The 20,544-nt window shown below is 37.7% G+C and overlaps 1 protein-coding gene and 1 long non-coding RNA gene across 30 annotated transcripts in view; both read left to right on the forward strand.

Moving 5' to 3' along the window:
* The window catches only part of ICA1 (islet cell autoantigen 1), a 141,792-nt gene that overhangs the window by 54,294 nt on the left and 66,954 nt on the right, over positions 1-20,544 (forward strand). Inside the window, exon 7 of one of the 29 annotated variants that reach the window (XR_012010977.1) lies at positions 5,367-5,472. The exons of 27 other annotated variants lie outside the window; for them this stretch is intronic. The gene's annotated coding sequence lies outside the window, so the exon portion shown is untranslated. The remainder of the gene's footprint in view (positions 1-5,366; positions 5,473-20,544) is intronic. One more of the 29 variants, XR_012010978.1, reaches the window with a different exon arrangement.
* On the forward strand, positions 1,086-4,027 carry LOC140608981 (uncharacterized). The gene is made up of 2 exons (XR_012010981.1): positions 1,086-1,467; positions 1,836-4,027. It is a non-coding gene; the product is annotated as an uncharacterized lncRNA (long non-coding RNA).

Here is a 20,544-nt window from a genome sequence, read left to right on the forward strand (position 1 = left end):
CTAACAGATAGGCCTCCCCCTGCTTTCTTGCCCCTTTTGTATTCCTCTCCCTGCACCTCCGACTACATACACAGACTCATACTAAATAATACCTTCTCTAAAGGTCTTGGCAGTCTCGTCACATCGCCATCTCTGCTCAAAAATCTACTGTGCTTATCTGTTAATCTCTCTACTTTTCACATTCCCTGTGACCTTGTCCACATTGTCCATCCAGTTTTGGCCCACACTCCAGTTTAACTGGAAGTTCTATAATCAGGCCAGGTTGCAGCACTACTTGGCAGTAGAGATCCTAAAGGAATAACCATTAATGTGGGAAGAGTCCTGAGGGAGCAGAAAACATCCTCCCTTTTCTATAGATTTTAAAGCAGTAAGAGGTAGACTCATTTGGATGTTTTAGATGCAAGAACCAGTGGATGATCTTGTTGTGTCCTCTTCAGATGTGAGTGTGTATCTGTCCACGTGACAGTTGCATCTGGGGAAGAGGTCTAGAAAGCCTTTTGCTTTATGCAAAGAAGTAAGTACTCTATATATCAACTTTACCTGATTATGTTGTTTCTACCTTAGTAATGAAATGTGCATGCTTCCTTTAGATAGAGGCCCATTATACCTTTTGAGGAACCTAAATGAGACTATGCTTTGTAACTCCCTTAGGTAATCTTTATTATTTTTTTTCTCTCTGCTTCAGTCAGAAACCTTTTTCCTTTTATATTTGTTCTGACAAGCATTTTTATGTGCCTATTTGTGCATTAATTGAGAATCCCTTGTCACTTAGAGAATAATTCTTGTTTTTATTTCATTTTTTAAAGATTTTATTCATTTATTCATGAGAGAGAGAGAGAGAGAGAGAGATTGGAGGTAGAGACAGAGGCAGAGGCAGAGGGAGAAGCAGGCTCCATGCAGGGAGCCCAATGTAGGACTTGATCCTGGGACCGTGGGACCATGCCCTGAGCCAAAGGCAGATGGTCAACCACTGAGCCACCCAGGTGTCCCAGTTCTTGTTTTTAAAAGCACTTTGCTGTTCCTTATCATCTTCCTGTGAATTAAGTAAGCAAGATCTGCCTTGTCCTTTTCACATCTATCTTATGTTGTGCCTTCTGTAAAGTCAGAGTTTTTCCTTGAAAACACTGATCAAGGTTCTGGTTCCCCTGAGTCTTCTAGAAAGAGGTTCCCAGAGAAGCAGACTGACCTTTCTGTGATGTACTAAGTAGCTAGAAAATTAATGAGAATATTGATCAAGGAAAGAATCAAAATTTTAAAAGGTGATACAAATTCCTAGATGTTTGCCTTCTCTATGGCAATATTTATAGGGTTTTGTTTTGTTTTTACTGTTTTGCTTTGATTTAGGAGCAAAGTTACTTTGCAAAAAGAACACTCACTTCAAAGATAAATTAGCTGTCAACAGAAACTCTAGGCTGCCTTTCCATTCTTTGTTCTTCCTTCAGTGGCTTCAGTGACCAGTTATTTAAGGTGCGTGTTGTATTGGATAGTATGGAAAATAAAACAGAGATATAAAACAGTCCCCTCCTCAATTTTACAGTTTAGTTGGGGAGATAAGACATACACCTATAAGAAAGAATACATCTGGTTACTTGGTATTCAGATGAGTATTATGGTCCATGTATGGCATTTCCTTAGATTCCTGTCCCTTCAGAACTTCATGAGGGGACATGCATGAAGTCCCATCTAAATTGAGTGAACTTGCCACTTTATTCTAAATTAAATGTATTTCTATTCAAATTAAAATTCTTAAGCCACAGGAGGGAATGATCTCTAATAATAACTAGTCATACTTAGTGTTCCATTTTTTTTTTCTATCTTTCATTCTATAAGTCTAGCTCCTGTGCCAAGAGAGAGAGATCATAAAGAGGAAAGTAGAGGCTCCCAGAGTTTGATTTACACATGGTCACAGTGGAGAGCCTGATAGAACTGGCACAGACACACTTTCCTGGCTCCAGATCTAGTGCCCCTTTCAGCCAGAGCATGACTTAGTCGAGAGACTGCATTTGTGAGACTGCATTTACCAGCCAGGTTTTCTGCCTGGGAAATAGCATGAAAGAAGCTTGAAGTTACTTCTGGATTCTAAGGCTCTGCTTAATTGGGGAGAAGAGAAGAAGAAAAAAACAGCATTATGGTGACTACCTTTCCTATGGGAAACCTAGAGGCACTACCAGGTTTTTGAGGGTGTGTGTGTGTGTGTGTGTGTGTGTGTGTGAGAGAGAGAGAGAGAGAGAGCGTGAGAGAGTGAGGGCATGCAAACACAGGAGTGTGAGAACACACACGCATGCTCAGAACCAACAACGTAGCTGCTTCTAGCATTTTTCCTGCCTGTCTTTACATGATTACACCACGGTTGGAAGTGGTAGGTGAGCTACATTTGTAGTGGATATTTTAATCCAGCAGCTCTCCTCACCAGTCAGCATCTCTGTATCCCATGGCATTTGGCCTGTTTTCCGCATTTTCTTCATTGTTCCAAAACAATCCTGGAGTTTCTCTGTACTCGGTTTCTGGTGTTTTGGAAATTTCCATCCTCAACTTGGTGTAACTCATTCTCCAAGCATGTGTCAGTTTCCTCCCATTGAGCATACATGTTGTTAGGCAACCTTGAGGGCACATAATTTAATTGGAGACAGCATTTTAAAGAAAACATGTAAGTGTGTAGATACCAACAGGTAGCATTCCCCAAAAGGCGTTTCCCGGATATCTGACCATTTCATTACTAGGTGCTATTTTATGTAAATTGGACAAGCTAGCTACCTTATTCTTAACAAGCTCCCATTGATATTGTAATTCAATCCATTGTAATAATGGAAGAAGAGCAGCATTTCAATTCACAAGTGCCATTAGGTGTTAGCATTCATCCATTTTTTTAAAATTTTTATTTATTTATGATAGTCACACACACACACACACAGAGAGAGAGGCAGAGACACAGGCAGAGGGAGAAGCAGGCTCCATGCACCGGGAGCCAGACGTGGGATTCGATCCCCGGTCTCCAGGATCCACCCTGGGCCAAAGGCAGGCGCCAAACCGCTGCGCCACCCAGGGATCCCAGCATTCATCCATTTAACAAATGTTTTGAGCTCCTACTGTGTGCGTAGCATCAGGGATATAGTGCTGAGCAAAATAGCCATGATCTCTGCCTTCATGAAACTAATAGGGAGATAGACATGCAATAAATATTTCATACGGAGGAAAACATATCTCAAAATTTTGACCTAATCTGTGAAATAAAAGGTCCCGGGCACACACGGGAAAGGGAGAGCTCTGTGTAGGTCACTGATTTTAGCTTAGAGCTTGAGGATGCAGTGGTGACAGCGAGAAGTTATAAGGGTCAGCTCTGTGTGGAAATAACAGTATGTGAAATCTTGGGGGTGAGAAAGAGACCTAGGTTGAGGGAGCATAATCATTGAAGGTCAGAAGCCAGGTCATGGAGGACTTTGTAGAATGGATAAGGGTCTTGGAATTTAACACTGAGAAGCTATTAAAAAAAAAAAAAAGTAAAATGATCAGATTTGTGTGTGTGTGTGTTTAAGATTTTACGTATTTTTTTAAAAAGATTTTTTGTATTTATTCATGAGAAACACACAGAGAGAGGCAGAGACATAGGCAGAGGGAGAAGCAGGCTCCATGCAGGGAGCCCAATGCGGGACTCAATGATCCTAGATCACGTGATCTGGGATCACGCCCTGAGCAAAAGGCAGCCGCTCAACCGCTGAGCCACCCAGGCATCCTAGATTTGTGTTTTTAAATGGTTACTCTGTTCTGTTTTTGAATGTATACTAAGATATGGGTGAGGAAGGGAGTGGAGGGCAAGCATGGGTTGAGGGAAGATGTTAATGTAGCATTAAGGTGGCTTGGACAAGAGTAGCAGTAATCAGTGTGAAGGAAGGTTGAGGCATTTGAGATCTGTTTTGGTGTTAGCATGCACAGAAGTTGGTGAAGGCTTGCCTATGGGAAAAGAAGAAGAGTCAAGGTTGGGTCCTATGCATCTGGCATAGTGGAGAGAGGTAGCATTTACAGACCCATGGGAAACAGGATGAAAGGCAGGTTTAGCTAAGAACAATAATTAATTCTTTGAGTACATTATGTAGGAGTTGAGTATGAGATACTCTCAAGTGGGACTGTATATTTCATTTTGGGGCTCCACAAAGGACTAGGTGAGATATTTCACATTTAGGATTTGTTTATATCTGTGACTGATAATGCATGAGAAAAGATGAGATCCCCTAGGAGAGGGTTTGGAATACAGAGAAAAGGACTGGAATTTCAGCATTTAAGAGTTAGGTATGGAAGAAACCAATGAAATAAAGAAAAAGCAAGATTATTTGGTGTCATGGCAACCAAAAAAAAAGGAAGTATTTCAAAGGAAGAATCTGTCAACTCTGAATTTCCCCCACTGTTATGTAAGGTATGAATACAAAAAAAAAAGATGTTCCTGGATTTAGCATCAGACAAATCCACTTTATAGAATTATTGGGTACGTGTGCATGTGTGGAAAAATATGAGGAGTTATGAGGAAAACAATATATGGATGTGGGAACATCTCCTTTTGAAAAGCTTGGGTGGGAGGTAGAGTGTACATAAAGGGCAGAAACCTGAGCCTGATTTTTCCAGATAGAAGGCACTAAAGTAGATTTGACTGCAGATGGGAGATGAGAGGGAGATAAAGTACAAAGTTAATGAAGAGAAAGGGCTTTCATGGTACTGGTGGGTCCTTACCTAGAAGACTAGAAGGATTGGAATACAGAGCCCACACAAAGAGAGTAGTCTTTGATAGGAAGTGGAAAGAAAGAAGAGGGAAAGGCAATGAACAAATGGTTGGGAAGATTGGATCTGATGGTAGGAAAATTAGGGAATTCTCATTTGATGGTTCCAGTTATTTCCTTGAATTATCAGAAATAGATATCCCCTGAGAATAAAAAGGGGGGAAAAAGAGTTAGGTTTAACAAGGTAGGGCAAAACATGACATATTTGACTAAAGAAATATTTAGTGGCTTGAGTGCCCAGTTGAGGGTAGTCATCAGAGCCAACATGTACAGCTGTGTTACCATACCTAAGAGGGGTGCTGTTCGCATCATAAGCATAGATTTGTATATATGTTATGCCAGGTTAGTGGCAGAGGGCAGTACAGCATCTTATTCTTACAAAACCAAGATATCACCCTAGCTTCCTGACAGAGAAGTAAAACGTATGAGAAAGGGGCATTTTATTTCACACAGAGGCACCATATAAGATACTGGTATTGGCATTTATGCTGTTGTAGGATAATACCACTCTGCCCACGGCTGAGTTTTCTTCAGCAGCATACAAGTTACTGTAGGCGCAGTCATGGAAAGGTGATTAACTGGACCCATCCATTGTTGGAGTTTTCTAGGCAGTTGGGACATGAATAGAAATGAGAAATGCTGATATCAACCAAAGAGATGGTTCCCGAAGACTGTAAGTTGGATGAGGAGGAAAATGAAGGAGGAGGTAAGTGGATCTGAAGCATCAATGAGAATGAAGCCCCGGCTATTACACTGGAGATTCCTGAGAAAGTGAGTCCCAAGGATAGGAAGCTACAATCAAAGAGTATGATATTTAATTAGTGATTTTGGAGGCAGGAAGTTTCTGGTGAAGTCAAGGCTGTTGTAATAAGGGGAGGGAAAATTATGCTGATATACTTTGTATTTAGTCAAGCCGTGTAAAAAAAAAAAAAATGCCTTCTATTTTTTCCTTCAATTGTCAATGTACTCAGTCTAAACTAGAAAAGAAACATAATATTCCCAAAACTAAAAAAAATATGATTTCAATTTTCTACATATAAGCTCTAAAATATGAAAATAGGGGGGCACCTGAGTGACTCCGCTGTTGAGCATCTGCCTTTGGCTCAGGTTATGATTCCAGGGTCGGGGATTGAGTCCTGCATCAGGCTCCCCGCGGGGAGCCTGCTTCTCCTACTGCCTATATCTCTGCCTCTCTCTGTGTGTCTTTCATGAATAAATAAATAAAACCTTTAAAAATATGAAAATAGAAATTAAGTAGAGACCATAATCAGTGTTTTAAAATACAGTTTTATGTGCATGTGCTTTCTCAGATGTTGCTTAGCTATTTCTTGGAAATTACTAACAGGATTTTAATTATTTTGCTCTTTAATGATCTGAAAAAATATTTCAGCTCTGCTATTTTGACATATTGGTAAGGCATGTTTTAAAAATAAGCTCTGTGTGTGGGTACATCTAAATATCCTATGCCCAAGGATAGGAAAAGGTAGTATATAGAAACTCAATATTATTTTTGAAAGTAGGCTAGCACACTGGAAAGCTATTTAGATGTGATAAAATACCAATTACTATATAAATACAGAAATAGAAAAAACAACAACAAAAAACCTCTCAAAACAAACAAAAACAAACCCCTCAGAGTTTAGTAAAGTATTTTAAGTAAAGTCCACTTTAGGGATAAAGTTATGGCTTAGCATAGGCATTTAGGGTACATTTAAGCTGAAGTCTGGGAAGTATATAAAAATATTGTCTTGAATTCAAGAGGGATCAGAACAGTAACCTCCAATATGTCTTATGACTGTGTCTGGGATACAGGAGTATCTTGTTTCTCCCTTAATATTCATGTTCACTTGAATGGATATTTGGATACTGTTTCAGTTACTATGGCTGGGTAAATTACTCCAAAACTTAGTAGAATGAAACAGCCATTTATCATGATCACAGGTTCTGTGGGTCAGGAATTCAGACAGAGCTCAGAAATGACCCTTGTAACTTCCAAGGCAAAGGACAATACGGCTTCAGACTGGCTCTTTTTCTTGGGATGCTTGCCCTTAGAACCTAGCCAGCAGCCAACATCAACCACTAGACATGTGGGCAGTTTGGGCTTCCTCACAGCGTGGTAGCATCCCCACATAAAGAACAAGCTGGAAGCTGCATTGCCTTTTGCCTTGGAAGTCACACAGCATCCCTTCTGCATTCTATTCATTAAGGCACTTAATTACAAAGTCTATCCCATATGGGACTGGAAATACTGCTGTGGACATTTTTGCAAAATACACTCTGCTATGTAGACCTATAAGTTCCTTTAAGCATTTTTCAGAGATCTCTTCCCGACATCCATTGGCACACCCATTTAAAATGTGTATATTGCTGAATTTGTGGTTGCGAAAGCTCTGGGAAATGAAAGAACCTCAGGTACAGACAGGGTCAACCCTCTGAGAACAGTTAAAGACCAGTTACCTCTCCTGACTATCCCAAACCTTCATAAGCCCCCTCACCTTAATCCTTTACTCTCACTCTGAGCTCATGACCATGCTCCCTACTTCAGTGAGTACTACCTGCTTTCTTGCTGTACACTTCTCATCAAAACACTCAAAAAAAAAAAAAAAAAAAAAAGGAAGAAAAGTCTCCACATACCTCTTATAGTTCAGCCCAGTTGCCCAGATACTCCCCTGGAAGATCTATGCCTTCCCAAAGCCCAAATCCTGTCAACTTTTTTCAAGCTTTATTTTAAGGAACTTCTTCTCTACAATATTTTACAATGTTGACTACTCCCTCTGCTTCAAACTCTGTGACCTTGACCCTGATATTCTAAACCCTAGTCTTCTTCCTACCTTTGCTGTCTTTCACTGCCACCTGCTGCTTTGCCACCATGTTAATGTTGGACTTTCCCAGGCTCCCATCCTTGGCTAAATAGTCTTCTTAACTTCCATGTTTTTCCTGGGTGATCTTTTTATGCTGCTGATTTAACTACAGTTGATTCCGAAATCTTTATCTCTAAAGATAAACCCACCCAAATATGCCTGACTTTCATGTAGAGAGGGACCAGCGCTTTAAATACAGGGCATCCAAAACCAATTTCATCTTCCTGTGCCCCTGTATTACCACTCATCCCCACACCCATAACAGCTCACTTCTTTATTTTCACTGAAACTAAAAACCTAAGAAATCTGGATATCTTACTTTCTTGTACCTTCTACATTTAACAAATAATCAGATTTGTAGACTTTGAGCTTTTGAGTATTTCCCAGATCTGTGTCTTCTGTAAGCCTATTATCTTGGCTCTCCTTCAGGCCTTGTGACACTTGTCTGGACTACCAATCTCCACTATGCCTCCCTGCTTCAAGTCTGCCTTCCACACAACCAGTATGATCTAAATGAAACCAAAATCTAACCACATCATGTCTCTGCTCAGTGGCTGCTGAGGCCACAGGATTGAGTTCAAGCTCCTTAACATCCCACAAAGCCCTCTGTGGTTTTGCTCTTGTCCAAAGCTAAGGCCTTACCTTATACCACTTCCAGCCTCATATTTTATGCTGCAAAAACATCAAGCTGCGCAGCTTACTTTCCTCCAAACAATGAGCTGTTTCTTAAACTCCTATTGTCTCCTCTGCCAAGACACAGGCTGAGGTCAACACCACTCTATCAGGTAGGCGGTTGAAACTGCCTCAGCCTTGAAACAGAGAATAGAAATATGCAAAGGAAAGGGTGTGGAGTAGCATAGTGTGTAGGGCAGGATGGGTGGATGTTTGTGACAATGGGTGACATTTACCTAAACCACATTTTCTGCCCTAGGCCATTAGTTTGTATTCTACTTCCATATTTTGGCTTGTGGTATACCACAATCAGTATTGTTTGTCACATGCATAACTTACAGAAACTTTAAATTTCAAAAAGAAAATTCATAGATACATGTCATTCCAGAATATATACAGTACTTTCCTGATAAAGTCATATCTTACTGCAGATATTTTTGGTGAATTCCCCAATTACCCCAAATGGTTAGTCTAAGATAATAGCTCTCCAAGTATGATTCCCCAACCACTTGCATTAGCATCACCTAGGCAGTTGTTAGGAATGCAAATTCTTGAACCCCATCTTATACCTGTTGAACTAGAAATTTGGAGAATGGAATTCAGCAACCTTTGTTTTAGTAAGATACTCCAGGCAATTCTGATTTATGTACAAGTTGGAGAACCCATGGTCTAAGACAATCTCGATAATTGCCTTCTCTCTGTCACTAGTTTTAGAATGGATATAGGTAACCAAATTCTGCCTTGTGAGAGATAGGAGGAAATCAGTTAGGTAAGCTGGGAGCCTCCTGGGAAAAGTGTCCTCTCTCCTAAGAAGGATACTCAGAAAAAGATCACTTTGGTACTTATCTAGATATTATCACGTTTGGATGTGACCCTTGAAAGTGCCTCAGCCTTCTTGGGACCACAAAGGGTGCCAGCTAATGTTAAAGGCAGCATGCTGAGAACGACCAAACAGGAAATTGGAAAGAACTTCATATAACCTTTGAATTAGCTAACTTTCTTAATTATTTAGTTCTGTTTGAATCAGTTGTCTGATGCTTGTTTACAACAATAATTAAAAAATGTATGCATATAATCTTTTTTTTGCATATAATCCTTATACGTGTGTCTGATATGTTTGCTGTAAGCATCTTTGCCATAGACATCATCGTTGCTCAGCATTTTTGCCACAAAACTTTTCACCACTTAACTAAGTGGCCGCAAGGCGATTTTGCCGTAAAAGATAAAATCATGAAAAATAAAAGAGGGAAATAATCAAAATGTATATATAAAGGGTTCTAGGCATTTTTGCTCTAAACATCTCGGCGGTAGACATCCTTGCCACAAACATTAATCTTTATATACATTATTTAAAAGGATATTCATTTAAAAGAGATAATGAAACATGAAAAATGAATAACAAAAAGATTTTATTGAGACAAAATATTTTCATACATTCAAAATATATAATGTAGATTCATGGCAATACTTTGCAAACGTCGAATTTTATTTTGTGGATTCTACCTACGTACTTGTCTTCAAAGGCTTTTATTCATAGTATTATACTTTTGTTTGTTTGTTTGTTTTTGCTTGTAGATTTGCATCCTCATTTAGCAACTCACTTTTTTTTTTTTTTTGGCTAAAATCTCTTCCTTCATTAAGAGAGGTATCAGGGCAGCCCCGGTGGCGCAGCGGTTTGGCGCTGCCTGCAGCCCAGGGTGTGATCCTGGAGACCCGGGATCGAGTCCCATGTCGGGATCCCTGTGTGGAGCCTGCTTCTCCCTCTGCCTATGTCTCTGCCTCACTCTCTCTCTTTGTCTCTATGAATAAATAAATAAAATCTTAAAAAAAAAAAAAAGAGAGAGAGAGAGAGAGAGAGAGAGGTATCAGTATTCCAAATACTAGGATGTATATTTGTAACTGAGCTTTGTATTACATTGTGAAAACCTTCTATGCCACTGTCCTTGGCATCTTGTCACATGTTCATTGATAGACATTCTGAAGTTAATGAGGAATGCAGGTTCCAAATTCTCCACTGTGAGAGCTAAGACTTATGTAATATAAAAATAGAAGTACTGTATCAATGGAGAAATGAAATCAAACTGTCAACCAGTCATTTTTTATCTTTTGTGGCAAATTGCCTTTAGCCAATTAGTTCAGTCAATAGGATTGCAGCAAAAATACTTGCAGCAAATATGTCTACAGCAAAGATACTTATGGTAAAAGTACCTAGGAACCTTTATATATAAATGTGCATTTATTCACACCTAAAGTTCTTCCTTTGTTATTGTAGGCAACAGTAGATGGTGATTATAATTCTGTACTGTGCTAGTGAGGTTTTTTGAAATTAATGGGTCAAGGGTGTCCCCTTGACTTCCAGAATACGGTGGTTATGCTTCACTTTAAACATCAAAGAATCATGTTCCAAGACCTTTCCTATCTTTTCTAGAGATAGAGGACATTCTCAGGAGTCCCTGCTCAGGTACTTTCAAGAGTCCCTCAAGAATGCTACGTCCCTTAATTCTACCATGACCTCCAGTCTGCCAGGCCTCTCAAGTCATCCCTTGTCACCCTGTAATGGAAGAGAATTACAGTGCAGAAGTGTGACTACTAATATTTCAGCATTTCATTAGCCGAATACTTTCAGAGTCTACTTCTGGAAGATGTCTCCTCCATACCAGCAGGTCCCCATGTTGTGAGACAGCTTTACTCTGTCACCCGGCAGTGCCAGTGCCTGCAGTGAAGTTCACAGAAAAGAGGCTTGCTTGTCTAGAAGGGAGACACCCTTAGGCAATTCATGCACTAGGAAGGTTAGCTTGTACCTTTATAATGCAGGGTTTTTGGGCTCTACCTTCTCTCTGACTTTTGCTTCCTTTCCAGAATATGTTCTTGGCTTTGCTTCCATAGAATCAAAGACCTATTAAAGTGCTTTTCCCAAAAACAAAGAAGCAATTTCTCCTCAAAAATAAAACCAGACCTCACTTTCAAGGTTGTTGCCCTTCTTTTCGCTATTAAGGCTTTCAGAAACATGGAGTTGAGTTCTTGCTACAGAGCACTTTACACAAGGACAGAACACTGTCTGAGGAGTGATAGTCAAAGGGGTAGGAATAAGAAGGAACTTGGAAATAAGGTAGCTATTGGAGCTACCATGCCTTTCAGAGAGAACAATGCAATTAGACCTCAAAGCCTCTAGAACTAGAGGGTACCTCAGGGTTTGAAAACTGGCTAATCCCATCTCCCTTAGCAAACAGAACTTGTGGATTTCTAGTTGAGTGCACAGCCAGGCATTCCCTGAGTCCGTGTCTTATTTAGTTCCCTACTGCTAATTATTTCTTTCCATATTCCCCAGTTCACATTTCAGGAGAGAGAATTTGATTGGGCTAGTTCATCAATGTCTTTTGTGTTTGAGCAGAGCTCTTTATACCAGATGACCTCACAGGTCATTGACCCAGATGGAATGACTCCCTTGGGTCAGGTGACAACCCCAGGTCTCATCAGCTGTGTAGATGGGATGGAGGTGGGGGTGAGGGACAGGGTCACAGGGTAAGCCACGAAGCCATTCCTCAGGGAGTAGGCTTGGGTTGCTCCTTCAGCAGAGACTGTGGGTGGGGCAGATTGCCTTGGAAGAATCCCATAAGTCTGCCTAGGGCAGTGATTGCAGAGTAACCAAGTAGTACAATGCAGTCTTTCCTACAGGGAACAAAAGGGAAGGCTGACTTCTAATTCATGATAGACATCCACATTTTGACCTCAGCAAATTTTCCTTTCAGGGCTTCCGTTTCTTAATCGGCAAAATCAGACAGTCCATCTTAGTGATTTCTAAGGACCTTCCATTCAGGGCAGATCCAAGTTTTACAAGCCTATGCTTACATGTTTAGAACTCTATTTAGAAAACAAAAACAAAATCAGGTACAAGGTCTTAGAAAGGGCCATGAAACTCAGGCTTTCTTAATTTCATATAAATCCATCTTTGCTTCTATTCTTAAATTCTGTGGTTTCTTTCTGGTCATTGTTTTGAATTTTACCTACCTCTTGTGCTCACAGCCTGAGGCCTTTCTGATGAACACCACACAGGCTGGTTTTTTAGCTTAATTCTGAAAGAACAGTGTGTTCCCCAGAGTCCCTTAAATAGATTATAGGCAATTTGGTAGTTTAAGAAGGGGAAAAAAAAAGGTCCATGAACATTTTATAAAGTATAATGGTATTATGATATTGAAATTAAGTAGCATGATTTTTACAGAAATCCCTTTACTTCCTAACTATGCATTCTTTAGTGTGCAACCGTGTCTCAAAGATAGAGGGAGTTTATCTCAGCAAATGTACCTTCAGGCTCTTGATTTGTTGCTACGTGTATTAGTTGAATTTGCATGTATTATCATTGTGTGGCACTATCTATAAGTCACATATGGATTAGTATGTGTGATTATATGAAAAAAGATTATATAGTAATATAAAATTTGAGGTGAAAATATTGGTGCATTAACCCAGAATAACTTTATAAATGTATTAATGAACAGTACTCCAGCGGAGAGAGGGGAGAATTGTAAATATGTATTTGCTGAGCTTGGGTTCCACACAAGCAACCAAAAAGGAAAAGTTCTAAAAGGAAGTATGGCATTATGGAAAAGCTAGGTTTGGTTGGCTCATTAATGCATTGTCACTAATAAGATGAAACTTTGTCAGGTGGGGGCAAGAAAATTTGGTTTTCTTTCATGACATTTTCCACAAAATGTTTAATGATGTAGCTATTAAACTAAGGGGCTTCCCTCCCCAGCATGAAACAAAACGATGCTTTCTTTCTAGTATAAAGTTAATTTATTAGCAAAAAGCCAAGAGAAGAAAGAAATGAGAGAGGCAGCATTGTGAGTTGCACTCTACATATCAGTTCCTCAAAGAGCACAGCTTTTCATTTCTTGGCTGATAAGGTAGGGACAAGGTTTGCTCTAGAAGCCTGGAAGTGGTGCAAATGCCTTTATTATTTGGGCTTACTCTTTGCCAACACCTGATGGAGAATACAATTGTGATGATCCATTATTTGGCACAGCTTAAAACCATATGGAAATACTTCACTAGACTGTAAAGGGATGTTTTCCAGAGCTCAGTGTAGCAAAAGACTATGTTGGAATACATTTACTATCATCCCCCAAGTGGGCACAGCTTTCCAGGTTTTCAGTGGAAATCCCAATCAGCTGGTGAGCTGACTGTGGTCTTCAGTCACAAATCTTCATAGCATTGGTTCATGCTCAGTCTGAGTAGGAAGAGGCCATTGTTTTTGCTCTTGCTCCTGTTCCTCCACTGCCTTACTTTTTACTATGGTTGGCAAATAGTAGACATAATTTTTTAAAGAATCTGAAACATAGTTTGTATCTTTCTTCTTTGTCATCTCAGCTTTTTCCACCCTTCCCATAGCTACGCTTTTTTTTAATACCCATACTATAAGTTCATAGCAAAATTGAACCAAAAGTACAGAGAGTTCCCACATACTCCTCTCCCTACCACACACATAGCCTTCTCCGCCATCAGTATACCATATCAGTGTAGTACATTTGTCATAATTGGTGAGCCAGCATAGATGTATTATCAACTAAAGTGTGTAGTTTACATTAGGGTTCACTCATTGTGTTATTGATTCTGTGGGTTTTAACAAATGTATAATTTGTTAAAATTAATGATACCATTAATGGTACCATCTAATCTAATGATACCATTATAGTATCATATAGAGTAGTTTCACTAAGCTAAACAAAATCAAAGAATAATACACAGTAGAAAAAATAAGCATAAAATGTAACATAATTTTCATACTGATTACGAACCAAAATGACAGAGACTCAAACATGTCAGTTTTATCAACAAATGTAAATAGGCTTAACCTCCAAGATTTCACTATAGGCTGTATCCAAAAGAAAATTAAGAAAGGTGAAAAATAAAGGGATAAGCAAAGATATACCAAGCAAATGGAAAGAATAAAAGATGTAACAATATTGATATCAGAGAAATAAGATTTTTAAAAATGGTAAATATGACAAAAGTACTCTTTAGTGTTAAAAGCCATAATTGACAATGAAGACATAACATTTATGGATATCTCTGCCCTAAATTACACCACAGCAACTTTTATAAAGCAGAAAGTACAAGAGATGCAAGAGATACAGAAAGAAACACTAACAGAATAATTTAATGCCCCATTCTCAATATAAGACAAATCAAATAGACAAAAAAAAAAAAACAACAACACAAAACTAAAGATACTGAGGATCTGGACAGCAGAAGCATTAAGGGCATATATCATCATTTTTATACCAAGATAATAGAAAATTTACCTTCTTCTTAAGTCACATGAAAGATTAACTAAAAAAGATCCTATGTAAATTGAAATTAGAGAATTCCTTGAAAATAATAATGAAAACACATATCAGAATCTGAAATATATATATAAAGCAATGATCAAGGAATATTCAAAGTCTTAAACACTTAATAAAAATTGAAGATGACAGGGCAGCCCCTGTGGTGCAGCGGTTTAGCACCACCTGCAGCCTGGGGTGTGATCCTGGAGGCCCAGGATCGAGTCCTACATCGGGCTCCCTGCATGGAGCCTGCTTCTCCCTCTGCCTGTGTCTCTGCCTCTCTCTGTCTCTCTCTGTCTCTCTCTCTCTGTCTCTATGAATAAATAAAATCTTAAAAAAAGGTTTAATAAAAAAATTGAAGATGACAGTAAATGAATTAAAGTCTCAACTTAAAAATCTAGATAAAGAACAAGAAATAAACCAGAATAAAGCAAAAGGAAAGAAATAATAAAGATAACCTATAAATTGAGGCATTAAACAAAAAACAGTACAAAGGGTAAAAACAAAAAAACTTGGTAAAAAAAGTACACAAACAAATGACAAAGGGAAATACTGTTGAATCAGAAGAATTTTGAAGTATCATAAGAATATAACCAGATCTTTGCAAATCTGAAGACCTAAAAATAAATAGTTTCCCAGGGAAATAGTTCATCAAAATTCATCTCATTAGGAATGGAAAGCTTATACAGAAAAATTCACTAGAAGAAATAAAGTAGTTATTGAAGAACTATCTCACAAGAAAAGCACCACATCCATAATGTTTTACAGGGAAATTCTGCCACATCCTCAAAGACCAAATAAATTTTGGTGCTCCGTAAGTTGTTCAGCAGTATTAGTGAAGGAAATCTCCTTAATTGTTTTTATTAGGCAACTATATACTCATATCTAAACCTGATGGAAACAGTACAAAAAATTATAGACCAATATCACTTAGGAATATTAGTGCAAAATTTCTAAGTAAAATATTAGAAAGTAGAGCCTGATATTACATGAAGAATATAATACACCATGACCAGATCGGATTTATCCCAGAGAGGCAAGATGGCTCAATATGAGGAAATCCAGTAATTTAATATACTTTTTATCTGAGGAAGAAAGTCATATGATTATCTTCATAGATTCAAAAAACCTTTTACCATACTCATCACTCCTCTCTGATAAAGTCACTCAACGAAAAGGAGTGGATGAATATTTTCTGAAAATATACAGATATATGATCAAGTATAAGCATGCCTTAGTCTTAAAGCCAGCTTAATTGGGAAACACTAGGAAGTAGTACTAAGCAAAGCAAGATTACCCACACTATCTCACTACCATTCAGCATTGTACTAGTGGTATTAGCCAACGCAAGTAGACAAGAGAAACTAATTAGAGGCATAAAATTGAAGAAGTAAAACTATATTTGCATATGATATCATCATGGACTTAGCTCTAAAGACTCAAAGGCAACATCAAATCAAATAATGAGTAAAGTAGCAGGAGGCTCTAAAAGATATACAAAGATAGGGAAAACTTTTTAGGTAACAATAAAGAAGATAAAATACTTAAGAATAAATATGACATGAAATATGTAAAATTTTTGTAAGGAGAACTATAAAGCATTCCTGAAAGACCTAAAAGTAGACTTGACCAAACAAACTACTCTTTACTTTTGGATAAGAATATTCATATAATAAAGATTTCAGTTATCCACAAGTTAATTTATAATTTAAAATAACCCAATGGAAATACTAAGTTGGTAGGAGATTTCATATGGGAAAAATAAACATGTAAGAATAACCAGCCAAATACTAAAAAAGAAATGCTATTGTGTAGGTGGGGGTTTTGGAACTAGCCTACCAGACATGTTTACTAAAGTTTCTTTTTAAAAAGTGTGGTACTGGCACTTGAATGGGCAGACCAGTGGAATAGAATAGAAAATAAGAATAAAATAAACCCAAGTACACATGGGACTTTAGCATTATGATAAAGATAGTATCTCCTATCACTGGTGCAAAAATGAACTTCTTAACAAATGATACTGGGACAACTGAATAGCCATTTGGCAAAGATAAAATTAGTTCCATATTTCATACCATGCACAAGAATAAACGCCAAATAAATTAGGGATCTAAATGTAAAAAATGAAACTATGCAAGTTTCTCTTTAACTTGGGTATATACAAAGAATTTCAAATTATGTCTCAAAATCCAGATGCTATTAAAGAAATAATTGATAAATCTAATTAAATGAAAATAAAAACTTCCATACAATAAAACAGCAAAAACAAAGTCCAGTGATAAATGAAAAACTGAGAAAATGTATTGCAGATAAAGGGATAATATACCAATATAAGAAGAACTTTTTTAAATTAATAATGTAAGGTAAAAAAAATCATAGAATGATGGAAAAAAACATGCAGAGATAACTTACAGAAAAGTATAAAAATGGCCTTTAACATATGAAAAAAGTATTTAACCCCACTCATGATAAAAGAATTGCAAATTAAACCCACTTTAAGATAACCAGTTTTCACCTGTTTCACTAGGAAATTTTATTTATTATTTTTTTTAGATTTTATTTATTTATTCATGAGAGTCAGAGTCAGAGACATAGACAGAGGGACAGAGGGAGAAGCAAGCTCCCCGCAGGGAGCCCGATGTGGGTCTTGATCCCGGGACCAGGATCATGCCCTGAGCCAAAGGCAGATGCTCAACCTCTGAGCCACCCAGGCATCCCGTCCCTCACTAGCAAATTTTAAAAGAATAACATATGATCTCTAGACAAGGCTGTAAGGAAACTGTAACTCTCAGAGATAGCTGGTGGGAATGCAATTGATACAGCTCTAGTGGAGGGGAATTTAGCCATGTCTAACAAAATTACCTATGTGTTCACCTTTTGACCAAGCAATCTCACTTCTAGAATTAACCTTGAAGATACACTCTCAAATATACACAAATACTATACATAAGATTATCTACTGCAACACTGCATTATTTATAATTGCAAATTATTAGAAATAGCCTGAATGCCCATTCAGAGGAAAGTAGTTGTCTAAATTACTCCATAGCACCTGATGGAGTAGAATGTGGCTGTGAAAGGGAATGAGGAGACCTCTGTGATACAAAGTGATTTCCAGGATATATAAAAGAAAAAAGGCTAAGTGCACACAGTATGTGTTATGCTCTGTGTAACACAGGAAGAAATGAGAAAATATACATTTACCTCCTCATTTAAGGAAAAAGAAACAGCATAGAAATGAAAACAACAATAACAACAACAAAAACAAAGACCAGTAAGTCTTTAGGCAATGGGGTGAAAGGAGAGGGAATGGGAGAGGATAACACTTCTCACTATACCAGTTTATACAGACTTACCTTGTGGAATTCTGTTAATATTTCACATAATTTTTTAAGTAAATGAATAAATAGAAAAGCAAATAAATAAGATCCAGAGGATGGTGAGGGACTCTCAAACTGGATATAAACAAATGAAACAGGTTATGTTTCAAGAAAGTAATATAACCGTACAAAGAAGGCAAGAAGCAAGGAAGGAAGGCAATGAACCCAAGAAGTTTTTGAATGCATTGCTGTGACTATATGCTCTCAGGCTAAAAACAAAAATAACTCTGAACAAACACTGAACCTTTACTTGTAGACCTTCCTTTTTGTAGAAACATGGATTTTACAAATTCTGAAATCATTTTTTATATGTTCTAGGATTGAACAACTAAATTGCAGATAATGGGAGTCAGGTTTTGAACTTTGGGAAAAGGAAGCTACAATTATGGTAAAGGAAAAAATTAAATGAACCTGTAGTACCGGATTGCATTGGAGATATAGATGTGAACTCATGGATTCTACTACACACACACACACAGACTTATACACATACACACATACATACTAATACATATTGTACACATATAGGTAAGTGGATATAGATGTGCATAGATAAATGTATGCATTTTTCTGTGTGTGAATGCATATGCACACATTTGTTTATGTATATGTATAAGCATTTCCCAGCGCTGTTCTCTAAGAGGATCTCTTTTTTTTTTTTTTAAGATTTTATTTATTCATGAGAGACACAGAGAGAGAGGCAGAGACATAGGCAAAGGGAGATGCAGGCTCCCTGCCAGGAGCCTGATGTGACTCGATCCTGGGACTCCAGGATCAGACTCTGAGCTGAAGGCAAATGCTCCACCACTGAGCCACCCAGGCATCCCCTTTAAGAGGATCTTGAAGCAAATTGCCAAGACCTTTGTTCCTGTATACCCCATTCTATACTAAAAGGAGAAAAGTGCCAAAAAGTGAGAAAATGCTTAAAGAATGATAAAGACATGTCAAAATAACACAGGAACCAGCATGAAGGGGACCCATTGGTGAAATCTGGGATAATGTAATCATTAAAATAAATTACTAATTAAAATAAATAATGACAGGAAATTTAATACTACATTGTCTCAAATATAGCCCTATAAGCTACTTTTTATTTACGAAGGGTAAAATAGTATCTCTAAGTGGAGAAACCTAGCGAACACTTTAAGTAAAAGATTAAAGTTAACATTGTTACTAATGAGTCTAATCAACAATATGTGCTTCCTAATATGTTGCATAGAGAAAAAGCCAGAATAACTTTTTCCATATGTTGCCATAATTAACCTAATCATTATGACACATAGGATAATTCAAAAGTGAACGCTCTATAAAATACCTGGCCTGTACAAAGACAGACCCAGGAACTGTCCCAGATTAAGAGACTGAAAAATCACAACTAATTACAATGCATGCTTTTAGAATTTCTTTGGCTATAAAAGATATTATTCGGACAATTGATGTATCTCAATATGGTTTTATAAAGTAGATAATATTTCAATATTAATTTCCTATAATTATACCATTTATGTAAGAGGATTCTGTGTTTTTAGGAAACACACATTGAAACATTTAAAAATAAAGCAGCATCATATCCACAACTTACTCTTAAAAAGATCAGAAAAGGGGTGCCTAGGTGGCTCTTGGTTTCAGCTCAGGTCATGATCTCATGGGTCATGAGGTCAAGCCTCGAGTCAAGCCCTTCATCAGACTCTGCACTCAGTGGGGAGTCTACTTGAAGATTCTCACCCTCTGCTCCTCCCCCTGCTCACTCACTCATGTGTTCTCTTGCTCTCTCTAAAATTAATCAATCTTTTTTTTAAAAAAAAATGTGTATATTTAGAAAGAGAAAAGACAAAAGAAGTAAATGTTGAAATTTTGGGAATCTGGGTGAAATGGTATCCAGGAATATGAAGAATTCTTGCAGCTTTTCTCAAAGTCTGAAATTAGGTTTGATGACTTAATGGTTTAAACTTTAGTATGCTCTCTTATAATGATGATGGTATCCAAATTAAGAAAGTAAGCGTTCAGTATATGATGGAATGGCACTGAAAAAAAAAAGTGACAGTAGAAGTTTATATTAATTCTTTGTATAATATTATATATAGTGTAATTATTATCATAATAGCAACAATAATGTACCAATAGGGGTCTTTGCAAATTTTGTGAAGCCTGGTCTGTGTCTTTTAGATGTTGTGATCTAAGGCTGGAATGGTATCAATAGCATCATGTACCAAAATAGTGATTTCAGTAATTCTCATGTAAATGGGAGTGGGTCAGAGGAAAAGCTATAATCCTATTAGATTATTGGAGTTTATTATGATTGGAGCTTACTGGAATCAGACAGTAGTTCCTCACATCTGCTGACTGTTCTGTGACTATGGAATAAACAACTGTGATGGCCATTTAGTCATCAGCGTACTGGAGTCATGTCCCTGAGGAATGTCAGGGCAGTAAAATTTTAGAAGCTAAATGTTTAATTTTCCAGAATGTCTGTGCAAGACAAAGCAAGGTTCACAGAAGCAAACTTCCTTGTTCACTAAACACTCAGCCCAGAAAAATT

This window comes from Canis lupus, chromosome 18 (assembly GCF_048164855.1).
Source record: "Canis lupus baileyi chromosome 18, mCanLup2.hap1, whole genome shotgun sequence".
Lineage (NCBI taxonomy): Eukaryota > Metazoa > Chordata > Mammalia > Carnivora > Canidae > Canis > Canis lupus.